Source organism: Macaca nemestrina, chromosome 8, assembly GCF_043159975.1.
Source record: "Macaca nemestrina isolate mMacNem1 chromosome 8, mMacNem.hap1, whole genome shotgun sequence".
NCBI lineage: Eukaryota > Metazoa > Chordata > Mammalia > Primates > Cercopithecidae > Macaca > Macaca nemestrina.
This window is the reverse complement of record NC_092132.1, coordinates 75485078-75500717: the sequence shown is the minus strand read 5'-3', so window position 1 is coordinate 75500717 and position 15640 is coordinate 75485078. Positions and strand designations below refer to the sequence as shown.

Sequence of the window (15640 nt, the reverse complement as noted above, 5' to 3'; positions counted from 1 at the left end):
TTAAGGTAGCCCCTTAATAGGACTTGGCATGTATACCCTTCCTTAGAAGTGAATTTCAGGTTGGATAAAACCTGAGGAGGAACAGATCTGGCCCTGGGGTACAATGAATGCAGGCCATCACTCCAACCCTGGTGGCTTGAGGGCCCTGCAAGTGCTAAAGGAGTATAGTGACCAGCTGTGTCCAAAGAGACTTAGCACTGCAAGTCCCACACCGCAGGAAACCACAGTTCCATGAACACCTGGAGGCTTGGCTCCCTGTAAAGAAACTGCCACCTCCCTTAATATAATTAAGCCAGATTAGCTGAGTACTGTGGCTCACATCTGTAACCCCAGCACTTTAAGAGGCTGAGATGGGAGGATCCCTTGAGAACACATTTCTACTAAAAAATGTTTAAATAGCCAGGCATGGTGGCATGTGCCTGTGGTCTCAGCAACTCAGGAGGCTGAGGCAAAAGGATCACTTAAGCCCAGGAGGTAGAGGCTGCAGTAGGCTGTGATTGCACCACTGCACTCCAGCCTGGGCAACAGAGCAAGACTCTGTCTCAAAAAATAAACAAACAAAAACCAACAACAACAAAAAATAATTAAGCCAGGCTGGATGCAGTGGCTCACGCCTGTAATCCCAACACTTTGGGAGGCTGAGGCAGGCAGATCACCTGAGTTCGGGAGTTTGAGACCAGCCTGACCAACATGGAGAAACCCCGTCTCTACTAAAAATACAAAATTAGCTAGGCATGGTAGCACATGCCTGTAATCCTACTCGGGAGGCTGAGGCAGGAGAATCGCTTGAACCGGGGAGGCGGAGGTCGTGGTGAGCCGAGATTGCACCATTGCACTCCAGCCTGGGTAACAAGAATGAAACTCCATCTCAAAAATAATAATAATAATAATAATTAAGCCAGATACTCCAAGGCTAGTAATGGAGGGAAACTTCCCTGTGAAGAGGAGACAGTTGTCTAAAAAAAAATCATGTTCCCTTGAAAGATGTTTCATAATTACCACCACTGCCACCTTGGCCTGGAAAAGAAAGAGGTCGGATGGGAAGGGGAAGGAAGCAGGTTAGGAGAGAGGCAGTCCTCCATGGGCTGTGAGCATCTCTACATGTTTTTCTTGGGTGCACCTAGAACGCAAAGCCCTAACCACTTCTGAATGCGGAAAAACTCAAACTGCGTTGTCCTCTGCTCTCATACCACAACAATCAACACAGAAGACTTCTGTGACCAGATGTTGGCGGGGAGTCTGCACCAACAAATAAGCAATCAGTTCTGCAGCAGACACCAGCTGGGCGTCCTCCAATTCAAGTCTGTTCTGACACCATCTACCTCAAGACAGCATCAGATCCCACACGTTGAGGGCTGAGTCCCACAAAACTGCCTCCTCTATCCCGTAGACACCAGCATTGAGCCTGGGCCTCTGAAACGTCTGACCAACTAGCTTCAATTTGGTATTCCCACAACCCCTTTTTGGGTTTGATTAATTTGCTGGACAGGCTCACAGAACTCAGAGAAACACTTACGTTTACCAGTTTAATACAAAGGATATCAGAAAGAACACAGATGAAGAGGCGCACAGGGGGAGGTATGTGGGGAGGCGCACAGAACTGCCATACTTGCTCTAGGTCCACCACCCCTCGGAAACCTCCACGTGTTCAGCTGTCCCAGAAGCTCTCTGAACCCTGTCCTCCTGGGCCTTTTTTGAAGACTTCCTTGGATAGACATGACTGAAGACAACCACATCAGACGGTGACTAGACAAAAAGCAGATGATCTAATACTGATAGACTGAGTGGGGAAACCCAGGAAGGCCTGTCTGTCCATATTCTCCTTGGCCTCTCTGTGCTGCATTTGTTCCTTCAGGGCATGTGGCAGGACTGTCTCTGAGATGAGGGTCTTATGACCTCCAATCAGAAAGACTGCCTTGGGGCCGGGAGCAGCGGCTCACGCCTGTAATCCCAGCACTTTGGGAGGCCGAGGCGGGCGATCACCTGAGACCGGGAGTTTGAGACCAGCCTGACCAACATGGAGAAACCCCGTCTCTACTAAAAATACAATATTAGCCGGGTGTGGTAGCACATGCCTATAATCCCAGGTACTTGGGGGGCTAAGGCAGGAGAATCACTTGAGCCCGGCAATCGGAGGTTGCAGTGAGCCGAGATCATGCCACTGCACTCCAGCCTGGGCAACAAGAGCGAAACTCTGTCAAAAGGAAGGAAGGAAGGAAGGAAGGAAGGAAGGAAGGAAGGAAGGAAGGAAGGAAGGAAGGAAGGAAGGAAGGAAGGAAGGAAGGAAGGAAGGAAGGAAGGAAGGAAAGAAGGAAAGAGAGAGAGAAAGCCGAGGTCATGCCACTGCACTCCAGCCTGGGCAACAAGAGCGAAACTCCATCGAAAGAAAGAAAGGAAAGAGAGAGAGAGAAAGAGAGAAAGAGAGAGAAAGGAAGGAAGGAAGGAAAGAAGGAAGGAAGGAAGGAAGGAAGGAAGGAAGGAAGGAAGGAAGGAAGGAAGGAAGGAAGGAAGAAGGAAGGAAGAAGGAAGGAAGGAAGACTTCCCTGGGCAGGTGAAGAGAGAACAGGGGAAGGTCAGAAAGAGATTGTGTTTCCCGAGGCCTGCTTCCAAGGCCTACAGTGCCCCAGCATCAGAACAGATGACCGTTACGTCAGGAGCCATGGATGAAAACATATATGTGTATATGTACGTGTGTGCATGTGTATGTAGTAATGTCACACCACTCTTTACCCAGGCCATCTCTTAGAGTTGTGTTTGCAGCCAGCAACCTGGAGGGATGAGGTAATATTTTCCCCTGGGCAAAGAGCAGGCTTGCTGCTTCTGCTTATTGAAAAGCAATGTATCCTCTAAGCTCAGTGCTCCTCTCCCATGATGCAGCCCATCATGTGCACAGGCATCTATAATGAACTCTTTGCATCACCCTGTGGGACTTGTGGGGCATGGGGAACCGGCACAAGCATCATTCTCACCCTCTGGCTACTGACTTTGCCATAAGTAATAATATCCTTTGTCTCTGACCCTAGAGTCTTTTCTCCCCAGTATCCATGAAACCCTAGCAGGATAACTTGTCATCTTGGAAGAAGGGTAAAATCCTAGACCCTACACAGTTCTTGACCGGCACTGCCTAATTTGATGCTCCCACTCAGATATTAGTTTCACTTATACTCTATGGTACAGCTGACCTAAGGTCTGAGCTGTTAAACAGGTCTTTCCTCAAGGCTAAAGGCTAATAAAGGAAAATACATTCATGTGATAAAACAAAACTAACTGTGTTAGATGTGGTTGATTGGCAGTCAGTGAGCACTCCCTACTTTTCTGTTCTTTCTTAAATGGCAGAGTCTGGAAAAGCTATAAAACTACCTTTTCCAGATTCCCTGCGTATCAGGTTCTGGATAAGAATTGATGTACTCTGGCACGTTTGGAAAGGTAGGGTGAGGCACAGGCGATATCCTTTGTGGCTGTCTATGCCAGCAAGCAGGTCACGGAGACATGGCATTTTTCTGCTTTGGTCCAAATTTTTGTCCAAATTCCAGCTTCTAGATGTTGAGAGGCAGTTGCAGTATTGGCTGCTTTCTGATTTCTGGATTCAGCCACTACAAGATGCCCTGAAGTCAAGAGACCAGTGTATGCCTTTGACTCCTCACCCTACAGATTGTAGCTGAAGTACCAGCTTTCCTGGCAGGACGGATCTGCAGTGTTACAGCATCAATCCTGGTGACCCAACCTAGAGACCATGTGTCCAGGTCTTCTGGATATTCTGTAAGCCCCTAACCTCCCGTAGTGAATCCCTTTCTGCCTAAAAATGCAGAGTGGTTGCTCTATCCTGCCCCTGGACAAGGATCTAAATACTAGGTCATCAGTTAGAAAATTACAGCTTATCAGTCACAGTCTGGGATCTTGCTGTCAGCTTGCCTCTGTAGCAGAAGTCCCTTTTAGGATCTACTTCAAGGACAACCCTGAATTGTAAACTTCTCTAAATCTAGATCCAGACAGCAAAACCCAGAGAAAGCTGGGATTTCTCTCTCTATCCTACTTTCTGGGTTTCCATTGCCTATCGGAGGACATGCTTCTTTCCTAGATCCGTAGAAAGATCCATGTTTCAGGGGAACCTGAAGGTGGTGATCTTATTCCAGAGCATAGAAGAATAATTAACACAAAGCGATACAAAACAGCACAATCACCGCAGAGACACACTGTTGAAGCCCCTCTACGAAGCAGGTGGGGTGGTACCAGGTTGTTGTTTCCTTACATATGGAAAGGAACAGACACTCTAACAGTTCTAAATGTACCATTTCAGACCTGCTGTTATCCTTCCTGGCTTCCCCACCCCTCTTCAGAAGGCCTGCTTCATTTGTAGGACAGACAGAATAGAACCATGACAAAGAAAGATCCCAGCTAAGCACCATGACTGGAGCCTGTAATCCAAACTACTCTGGAGGCTGAGGCAGGAAGAGTGCTTGAAGCTAGGAGTTCAAGACCGACCTGGGCAACATAGCAAGACTCCTATCTCTTAAAAAATACATTAATTTTTTAAAAATTGTAAAGGACTTCATAGCAAACCAACATGATTAAATCTCTGTGGTGAGTGTGTGGGTGTCACTATACCATCTTTGATTACAAGAAAGACACCCTTAATTTTAAGATGCACCATTATTTCATGGACCGCTAAGAAGGAAAAAATGCTGCCAATTAAATGGCACACACCTTAATGATTAAACAGAGAAAAAGAGGACTTTGTTGCCAAACCACAAAAATTTAGTCCTGGCTCTGTCACTTATGGCAGTATGGATTTGGGCAATTCACTAAGGCTCTTTTTACTCAGTTTCCAAGTTGGGGTTAAACACAATACCTATTTCAAATCATCAAATGAGATAACACGTGCAACACGTGCTTAGAACATACACACAGACCAGCGCCTGGACCAAGGTAGGTGCTTAAATATTAGCCATCGTTATAGTTGTGCCATGCTATCTTTTGCATTCATCCTAAAAATATTTTTTCTCTCTGCTTGTTAGAGGGCAGGGGACCCTGTATCTTTTGTTTCATAGAGGTCGCACACTTCTCTAGGATTAGCTCCAGCCTAGAAAATTATTGCCAGGCCAATTAAACATCCAATCTGTGGGGGTTCAGTATTGGGTTGTTTTTGTTTTTTCACCTTTTAATCACCAGAATCCCCTTCTTATCAATAATTCCACCACCGCTCAAGAATTCACAAAAGTAAAACAAAAATGATCTCTCTCATTTATTAGCACTACATATTTAGTACTACATATTTCACAAACATGATTTCATCTTCACTATCAGGGAAGCATTACCAAGCCCTTTAATAGAGGAGGGAGCTGAGAATCAGAGATGATCACCAACTTACCCAAAATCACACAGCATAGAAAGTAAGGAGAGAGAGCCAAATCCAGACCAGCTACACTCCAGAATCTACAATCCCAGCTATCTTGCTCAATTTTCTCCAAAAAATGCTATGATCCTTTTAGGAGCTCGTCTGTTGATTAAGATAAAACATTCTCTGTAGTGCAATATTTAAGTACGATGAAGCAATCCAAATGCAAATAATACATGCTATGATTTTGAATAAAAATACAAAATAAGCTACCCCATACAGCCAATCACTAGATCTCTAATGACTAGGATTTGGTCTGTTACAGGACTGCCGAACCTGAGAGTAACCAGCCCTGGTTTCATTGCCAACTCACGAATTTTTCACCAGCCTTCTCTGTCCGCCTTTCCTTTACTACACAGTGAGCCACACTCCTGGAACAAGCTTCCCTTAAAGTTCACCCTCTGAGCGCCACAGCCCCTCTCCAGCCTGCATTCCACTGTAAGGTTGAGAAATATCTGATCGTTAGTGATGAGAGAGAAAAACTAGCCTCATTCTCTGGTGGCCTGTCTTGCAAAAGAAAGATGAAATCAAGTCTGGCTTCCTGAGATTCCAAATTACAAACATCACATACTAGGTTTTTTTTTGTTTTGTTTTGTTTTGTTTTGTTTTGTTTTGTTTTGTTTTGTTTTGAAATAAAATCATGGGGCCAGATGTGGTAGCTCACACCTGTAATACCAGCACTTTGGGAGGCTGAGGCAGAATGATCACCTGAGGCCAGGAGTTCAAGACCAGCCTAGAAAACAAAGGCAAACCCACTTCTACAAAAAATTTAAAACTTAGCTACATGTGGTGGCATGAACTTGTAGTTTCAGCTACTTGGGAGGCTGGGCAGGAGAATCACTTGAGCCCAGGAGCTGGAGACTACAATGAGCCACGATTGCACTACTGCACTCCAGCCTGGGTGACAGAGGTAGACCCTGTCTAAATAAATATCACAGAAAGGTGGGCAACTCACTCAGAGTGTCCCATATTTTCTTTTTCTTTCTTTCTTTTTTTCAAAATTAAGAGACAGGGTCAGCAAGGCACAGTGACTCACTCCTGTGATCCCAACATTTTGGGAAGCCAAGGCAGGTGGATCACCTGAGGTCAGGAGTTCAAGAACAGCCTGGCCAACATGGTGAGACCCTGTCTCTACTAAAAACACAAAAATTAGCCAGACACAGTGGCACACACCTGTAATCCCAGCTACTCAGGAGACTGAGGCAGGAGAATCGCTCAAACCCTGGAGGAGGAGATTGCAGTGAGCCAAGATTGTGCCACTGCATTCCACCCCGGGCAACAAAGCAAGATTCTGTCTCAAAAAAAAAAAGAAAGAGAGAGAGGGTCTTGCTATATTGCCCAGGGTGGAATGCAGTGTCTACTCACAGGCACAGTCCCACTACTGATTCTGCTCCACATCTGACCCAAGCCAGTTCACCCCTCCTTAAACAACCTGGTAGTCCCCCACTCCAAGAGGTCACCATATTGATGCCGAACTTAGTTCAGACACCCAATTGCTACAGCACACTACAGCTCAGAACTCCTGGGTTCAAGCAATTGTTCTGCCTCAGCCTCTCGAGTAGCTGAGACCACAGGTGTGCACCACTGAGCCTGACTTCCTTTAGCATATCTTTCAAACAGCCTTTTCTTTATATTGAGATACCTGAAAAGGGCTCTTTACAAAATCCATTCGAATTCCCTTCTCTCCTCTCTGCCCTCCTTTATTATTGATGACATTTTTGACAATTATCTGATTATAGAAAAACTCCAAAAAGCCAGGATGAAGTGCTGATTTTTGTTTTGTTCTGAGATGGAGTCTCACTGTCACTCAGGCTGGAGTACAATGGTGCAATCTCGGCTCACTGCTACCTTCACCTCCCAGGTTCAAGCGATTCTCCCTGCCTCAGCCTCCCGAGTAGCTGGGAATATAGGCGTCCACCACCACACCCAGCTAATTTTTGTATTTTTAGTAGAGATGGGGTTTCCCCATGTTGGCCAGAGTGGTCTCAAACTCCTGACCTCAGGTGATCCACCCACCTCAGCCTCCCAAAGTGTTGGGATAACAGGCGTGAGCCACTGCGCCCGTCCAAAGTGCTGTATTATTTTACTCATCACTGCTATTGACTTCGGCATATGCATACACAAGTGCCTGTATTTTTGACCTGACATCTATGCTCCATTCTCTTTGGATTTCAGGTATAACATGACAATTGTTCTAGTTCTTTTGCTGTAACTGATGAATACAAAATAATCCCATAGTAGAATGTACCACCTGGAAGATCAAGAAAGTGATTTTATAGGATTTCGCATTCCATTTGAGGGCTGCAGAACCTGTCATCAGATAATAGAATTTGAATGATAAACTGTCTCATGTCAATCCCTTTGTGAAAATTAGAGCTTTTAAAGTCTAGGTTTAGCTTGCTTAAACTGAGAAATGGCCAGGCAAATAGTCATGTCAGTAGAAATATAACATCTAAAAGTCAAGATCTTCTTCCCTTCCTTTAGTTGTCATTATTTGTGAAATTTCACACCAGAAGACAATTGTGATTTTTTTGAACTGGAAAGAAATATTGTGAAAATTAGCTCATGTTAGACCTGTGATGAATCTTCAACTCTAGAAAAGAAAAAGAAATGTGCTCTAAGAAGAAATAAGAGGCTGGGTACGGTACCTCAAGCCTGTATTCCCAACACTTTGGGAGGCCAAGGCAGGTGGATCACTTGAGGTCAGGAGTTCGAGACCTGCTTGGCCAACATGGCAAAACCAAAAATACCAATATTAGCTGGGCGTGGTGATGCATGCCTGTAATCCCAACTACTCAGGAAGCTGAGGCAGGAGAATCGCTTGAACCCAGGAGGCAGAGGTTGCAGTGAGCCAAGATTGTGCCACTGCACTCCAGACTGGGAGACAGAGCAAGACTCTGCCTTAAAAATAAATATATAAATAAAAAGAAGAGATTTATAGGCAAACAAAAATATGCATTTTCTCTCTGTACTATGTACATTCTTCCCCAATCTTCCCTAAAGAAAATATCCCATAGGAAGAAAGGTCTGAAACCTTGGAAACTACTTTTACTAGTCTTAGAAACATATATAACAAATATGCAAAAACATGAACAAGCAAAGTAATCCAAGCTGTCGAAAACCTAATAAGATCAGCTTACTCGTATGCCTCCAAGACAGAATGCTATCAGCCTTCTGCAATTATAAGACCAAGATTCTGACTTCTGCCAGGTGCAAAACCCATGGAGAGAAACACTCTAGAGATGAAAAAAGGCTTGAGTTAGACCCAGAAAATTAAGTAGAATTTTCACATCTGTGAATGGAACCCATGGCCTCTGAGACAGAGCAACCTCTGATAAAGGAGACCAAAACAGAAGGACTCTTGGGCGGAATGTCTCAGGGATGCTCAAATTGTTGGGAAAGTTGGGGCATGTGAAGGGGAAAAACAGGAAGGAAGATAGAAAAGATCGTCTCCCTTGGCTAAGAAGTTTGGACTCTAGTATGTAGGCAACAGAAACTCATCAAAGATTTCTAAGCAGAGTAGTGATAGGATCAAGCAGAACTTTATGAAAACTGATTTTTCAGGAAAAGCTGGGAGGGATTGAAATAGGATGGAAACTGCAGGTAGAAAGACCACTCTCAAAGCTGTTAGAACAATGCAGGCAAAAGACTGAACCATAACCCTGGGCTCAGCTATGCAAGTCAAGACTAGGTATTGAACCACTGTTGTTTTCTGATGTCAAATCAATGACTTTAGATTGGAGGGAATTTAGGAATTGTTTTGCCAAAAATTCACAAACCTGTGGCAAAATCAGATGGGTGGTAAAGTGCACGCGCGCGCGTGTGTGTGTATAAACATGTACATAAATATATATATATAATTTTTTAGCTTTCTGAATTAGTTACCAAAGTTTTAAAAATGGGAGATTTCAGATGAAAACCCCAGATTTCTGGATCTTTGAAATTTGGCATTGTCACATTGGGCTCAAAGCCCTTACCTGACCCTCACCCTGTATCATCCTCTTAACCTTCATTTAGTCCCTCCCATTCCTGTCCTGCCATTCATACCCCAATCTTAAAGATGAAGACACCGAAACCCGAGGAAGGTAAGGAGTTTTCCCAAAGTTTCACTGACAGTTGGTGGCAAAGTCTGCAAGGATGATGTGACATAATGCCTGTCCCATTCCCTACAGCAACTTGACATATATGATCACTGTTCCTCACAAACCCTTAAGAGTAGACATCATTATCTCCACTTTGTAGAAGAGGAAACGGGTTGAAAGATTAGGTAACTTCCCCAAAGCCACATAACTGGTCAGCGGTGGAGACAATGTTCAAACCTAGATCTTTCCAGGTCTTTCTTATTACACAATTAGTGTAAGATTCTGAAACCAGACAAACCTGCTTAAAATCTAGGCAGGCCATTGACTGGCTGTGTGACAGCAGGGATGTTACTCAACCTGTCTGAGCTTCACCTTTTTGGTTTTCAGACTGAAATGAGCATGTGTCTAACAGCAATTAACACATGTTAATTATTTTATAGTCACAGTTTGCTTTTTGAGAAAAAGCACTCTTAGTGGATTTGATCAGATACTTTATTTGTGTTGTTGGCTCTGAAAATCTTTTTAATCCCCCCAAAATAAAATCCAACTCCAAAGATAGTGTCAACCACTGATGGTATTCTAAAAATTGTGACATAAGATCTAAACCTTTTTCCAAAAGATTCTTTAAAAAATCAGGGATAACAGTAGCAGTATTGACGTAGAAATCTCACACAAGAGGCAGGGATGGAGGCATATGCGCCCCACGGCTCACTCCTCCTTCTACTTTCCTTGCCAATGTTCCTGTTTGGCAAAACCAGCAACGTCTGGGCCCTACACTACAAAAGGACCCAGAAAATATAGTTTATAGCTTCCTAGCCCCTTTGATACAGAAAAGCATGCAAGAAAGGTGGACCAGTCATCTGCGTCTGTCACAAAATTGCCCTAAGAACCAGCTTGTCAGCCATAGAAGAAAACTGTATCTCATTATTTTATGGTCACATTTTGCTTTTTGAGAAAAAGCACTGTTTGTAGATTTGATCAGATACTTTACTTGTGTTGTTGGCTCTGAAAATCTTTTTAATCCACAAAAAATAAAATCCAACCCCAAAGATAGTGTCAACCACTGATGGTATTCTAAAGATTGTGTCATAAGCTCTGAACCTTCTTCCAAAAGATTCCCAAAAAAGTGAGCTTAACAGTAGCAATATTGGAAGTACCATTCAGCATCCTACTTTGAAAGGGACAGTGCTCATTAGGATAAAGACATTCTAAAATATTTGCTTTTTAGTCAGCCCTAGTAGTCACAGACATACCTCACTGGAGTTACCCTCCAGCTTCCTCCAAGGAAGATAACCAAACACTTGATGGTGAGCAAAGCCATTACCACCTTGACTTCCTGCCAGAATTCTTACCACCATCAAACTTTCAAAAAAGGTCTTTGAATAGTGGATCTTGCAAACAAAAGCACTACAATGATTCAATACTTACATGGAAATCCTCCCAAAAAACAAGTATGCTTCAAAAAAATCATATTGCCTTAACAATGACCATGTTCCCCTTTGGTTGAATTGGCCTCCTTTGTAAGATTCTAATTACGCAAAATTAAGGGATTTTGGAAGGTTTTTTGCTTGTTTGCTTGTTTTTGTTTTTTGTTTTGTTTGGTTTGGTTCGGTTTGGTTTTATCGTGACAGGACTGGCATGATAAACTTTATTCCAGACTTTGACAAAATGAGCCCTAAAGTAATATACATGTAGATACTTTAAAAAGTCCAGATGTGAAATTTCAAGAAAATTTTGAATTCAGTCCAAAGTCAATATTAAGTCAAAAGTTGAACCAATTCTACAAATCATAAATACTATTTTCCTTCTTAAGTTCATGTATTTTCTGAGATAGATTACCAACTTGGTTTTCTTCAATATTGGTATTTGGAATAATTTTAACACGATTTGACATTTTTAAGTTCTAAATCTATACTTATCCTGAATATCTTATTATAATTAAAAATACAAATCCAGAAGTGATAACTCTTCCTTACAGAAGAATTCCAATTAATAAATGTAGAAGGATTGAGAGAAATAGAAAATCACCATTAGAACACCATAGTAGTAATTGCCAAAGCAAGATCTGCCAATGAATAGTAAAATGAGCAAAAGTTTAAGCAGAAACAGGACATTTGCATAGTCTCAGGGTATCTCCAGCACATATTCAATAATTACAAGGAAAACACAATACGTTTACAGTAGCAAATCCTAGCAGACACCACCTTAGCATAGTGATCAAGGTTAACAATACTGGAAATACATTACAACATCAGGTATCCCCTGTTATGATACACTGTCACAGACTGGAAGACACAACATAGACATGACAGCTAAATGCAAGGCTGGGTCTTGGAACAGTAGAAGGACATTAGTGAAAAAACTAAAATCTCTACTTTTTAAACTTTATACTTAGTATTATATCAAGGTTAATTTCTTAATTTTAACAAATGTTCTATTGTTATGTAAGATGATAATACAAGGGCAAGGTGGGTGCAGAGTATACAAGAACTCTATTTTTTACAACTCTTCTGTAAGTCTAAAATTATCTCAAAAACTAAAAAAAAAATGGTTAAAACACACACACATATGTATGTATGTGCATAACATGTGTACATATGTTTAATCAAGACTTCATGGAAATTGACATCTTGGGCACTCAGTCAGTAAAAGAGTAGTGCTCTCTTCTGAATTATTCATTATCTTACTCATAACTTAGCTGTAAGGTCCTCCCCCTTCTAGACTTTTAATCTCAAGTATAAATTTCTAATTCTCATAGAAAAGCCTTTTTTAAAAACATTCCTATATTAGACCAAAAATGAAATCCTAGAATAAAGCTATCACCCTACTATCTTATAAAATTACTCATCCCAACCATAAGACCCAGCCAGTATTTTTACTACATTTCCTCTCCTCATATAATACATTTATGTTGGTTTGGTTTATGAGTGGAGACAGCTAATAGATTTAGTATTTACTCATAGGCCTGACAGTCTAAGGGAAAAAAATTATCACTTGGGTATCTTATGAAGAAACAACTGTTTTTCCAAGAACCGATATTGTGTATTCAACTCAGACATAAAAAGTTATTTACCTAAGTCTCTTCTATCTAACAGCATAGAGCTACCCAAGCACAGTCAACAAAGACCCTTTCAATATCCCTTTTCTTAAATTAGGCTCTAAAATGACTGTTAATAATGGTAATAAGTATCTTTTTATTAAATAGGCAATTTTATCTTATGCAATTTAGGGAAGTAAAGATAAACATAAAATCTACCTTTAAATGAAGAAAATAATAATTTCCCACTCTAACTACGGCTGATTCATTCCCTGACTATGAATCCCCTTTTACCCTCACTGTTTTTAACTATAAACTGAGATGAAATCTGCTCATAGGTGAAACTAATATTTTAGATGGAGAATGATATCACCAAGTAATCATAATTATCACTGTCTGTAGTCATCATTTCTACTCACTGTGGCATTTACTGTTTCATCTGTATCTCTCTATCACAATGCCCTCTATAGAAGCAGCAATAGTGAAAACATAATTACACTTTGGGAAAAAAAAAAAACAAGTAATTTTCAAGTGGATCTTTATCCAAATACAATAAAAAAGCAAAACAGAAAAATGTCTGTAAGCATTTTCATTTTATCTCAATGCCATTTCCAAATTCACCTTCCACTACTACCATGAACAGCAGAAGTGGAAGAAAAAAAAACCCTCTAACCTAATGATCTATACAAAAAGGGAGACAATTTACTCACTACACTTTGCAGTATATTCAAGTGGTGAAAAGATACAAATTCTTTCAGAACTGCCATACTATCTGGCTGTCAATATAGTCTCTTGAATAATTATATTAAACATATTACTACAAAATGTACCAAGAAGTAGAGAATAATACTATATTTGTGAATTGCAAATGACAAAACAAAACCCAAGTCCAAGAAGGCTAAAGTCTAAGCTATAATTACACATGAAGTATATGTTGAAAGCAGTCATAATGTATAAAAATGTGACAAGATATCCAGATGTTTAAAAAAACACATGCTGTTTGTCTCAGATTATATCCACTTTCATCTTGTAGGTTTCTGATAAGCCTGTTAAGTAAAGTGTGTTTCCCTCCTGCTGATAAGAAGCAGCTTGCAGATATCCATAAATTTTTTAAGGAGTGAATCTACTTGGCAATATTGGTAACTCCATAGTTTCCTATTACATTCATTCATCTGAAAACTGAAAACAACTCATGACTAAAATATTCTTCCATTCCTTTGCCAGTTTTTCAAGTTTAAAATCAAAGGAAAGTTGGAATGTATTGCTTTTTGTCATCAACAGGCATTTCAAAAAGAGGGTAATTAACCAAATCAAGTGTTCTTTGGTCAACTTGGTAACAGGCTTCCACTCCGTTCTAAATTCTTTCATAATCTTTTTTTTTTTTTTTCCTAATGTTTCCAGTATGGCCTGAATCTTACAAACAGCCTCTTTTCTGGCCTGCCATACAGAGTCCTCGTCCCCAGTTTCAACTGAATCCAGTTCCAAAAGTTTCTTGGTTAGCGTTTCTTCCAGAAGCCAGTATGCTTAGTCTATCTTTTTTCCTACAAATTCTTCTACTTCTTGTTCAAGATACTGGACCTTCTCCAGCACATGAATGGTTTTGTAATACTCGGAGGAGTACTTTCATCTGAAGGTACACATTCTTCAGGAAGACTGCTACTTTAATCTTGAATGTTGGGATGGTCACTGGTGGCATTACCATACAGCTGAGGCTCAGCGCTATACTGGACTTGGGAATCCAAAAGATCTGAATCATTCTTGTTCACTGTCCCCAAGGATTCATACTGATGGACACTGCAAGGGAAGTTGTGCCAGTTCATGCTTTGATCTGATTGGCTGCAGGGGTGTGAAGAATCCTTGGGCTGCTGGAGTGGGGGTGTAGGTGGTGACTGAGGAGAGCCACTGCTAGGCCATGGTGAAGTACCTCCGGTCATGTAGAGATTGCCAGGCGGTGCTGAGGGCGCTGATGAAGGCCAAGGATAATGGCCACCCATTCCATAAGCACCAGGAGAAGGCCACGCATCTTCTTGTGGTGGTACAATTTGTCCTGATTGTGGAACACTACGATTACCATCTCCATAACGATAATGGGGCAGGGTCATTCCAGGGTTCTGTGAAGCCGGATACTCTGCAACCTGCCGCCTAAGAGAGGGTACTTCAGTCTGACAGTCCTGCCGAGAATAGACTCAAGGAGAGACTGGAGTTGGGCTGTTGCCAGGTGAACGGTAAGTATTTGTAACTTCTGTGGAGTAACAGGTCTGAGTATAATCAGGTGCATTAAGCCCCTAAGTATGAGGCAGTATTTGCCCCAGAGCCTGGGGGGTAAGTTGGACCATATGGTCCATTTGTATAAGAATTTAAACTGGTGGCTTCCTCCGGCTCGACCAGGCTCTGGCCAGGCGCCTCCAGAGGGATAGTACCCATCACCTCCTCCACCTTCTCCCAACCAGGTGGTCTCCACTGGGCCGCCCCCACGCACCCGCCAGGAAATGGGAGGCTGGGGAGGTTCCAGATGAAGAGGGTATAAGGGTGGAGGTGGGTGCTCTGGCACGTCTCCAACCCCAGGCCTGTAGTAGCGGTGGTAGGACTGACCCTCAGTGGGGCCATAGCCCAAGCCCCTCAGGGCCTACATGGGCTCCGCTGCCCTGAAGTACTTCCCGCCCCCCACGGCCGACCATCGGGAAGGCCAAATTAAGTTTTAATTTATACAAGCCACTGCATATACTTAGACAGTGTCACTTGGGTGATTTTGCTCTACAAATACAAAATTTTGGATAAGATCCAAAACCTTACTCAAAATTCAGACTTAGTTCTCATTTCAGATTATGGATTTCTCTTTCCAGATGCATAGAGAAGTAATTTTAAAGCCAAGTATGGTGGTTCACACCTGTAATCCCAGCACTTTGGGAGGTCAAGGCAGGCGGATCACCTGAGGTTGGGAGTTTGAGACTAGCCTGGCCAACATGGTGAAATCCTAAAGATATGAAAATTAGCTCGGTGTGATGATGCATGCCGGTAATCCCAGCTACTCAGGAGGCTGAGGCAGGAGAATTGCTTGAACCCGGGAGGCAGAGGTTGCAGTGAGCCGAGATCACGCCACTGCACTCCAGCCTGGGCTATGGAGCA

The 15640-nt window shown here is 42.3% G+C and overlaps 1 pseudogene; it reads right to left on the bottom strand.

Annotated features, from left to right (window-relative positions):
- Window positions 1-13554: 13554 nt before the first annotated feature.
- Window positions 13555-15146, bottom strand: LOC105483632 (BAG family molecular chaperone regulator 4 pseudogene; annotated as a pseudogene).
- Between the last annotated feature and the right edge of the window lie 494 nt (window positions 15147-15640).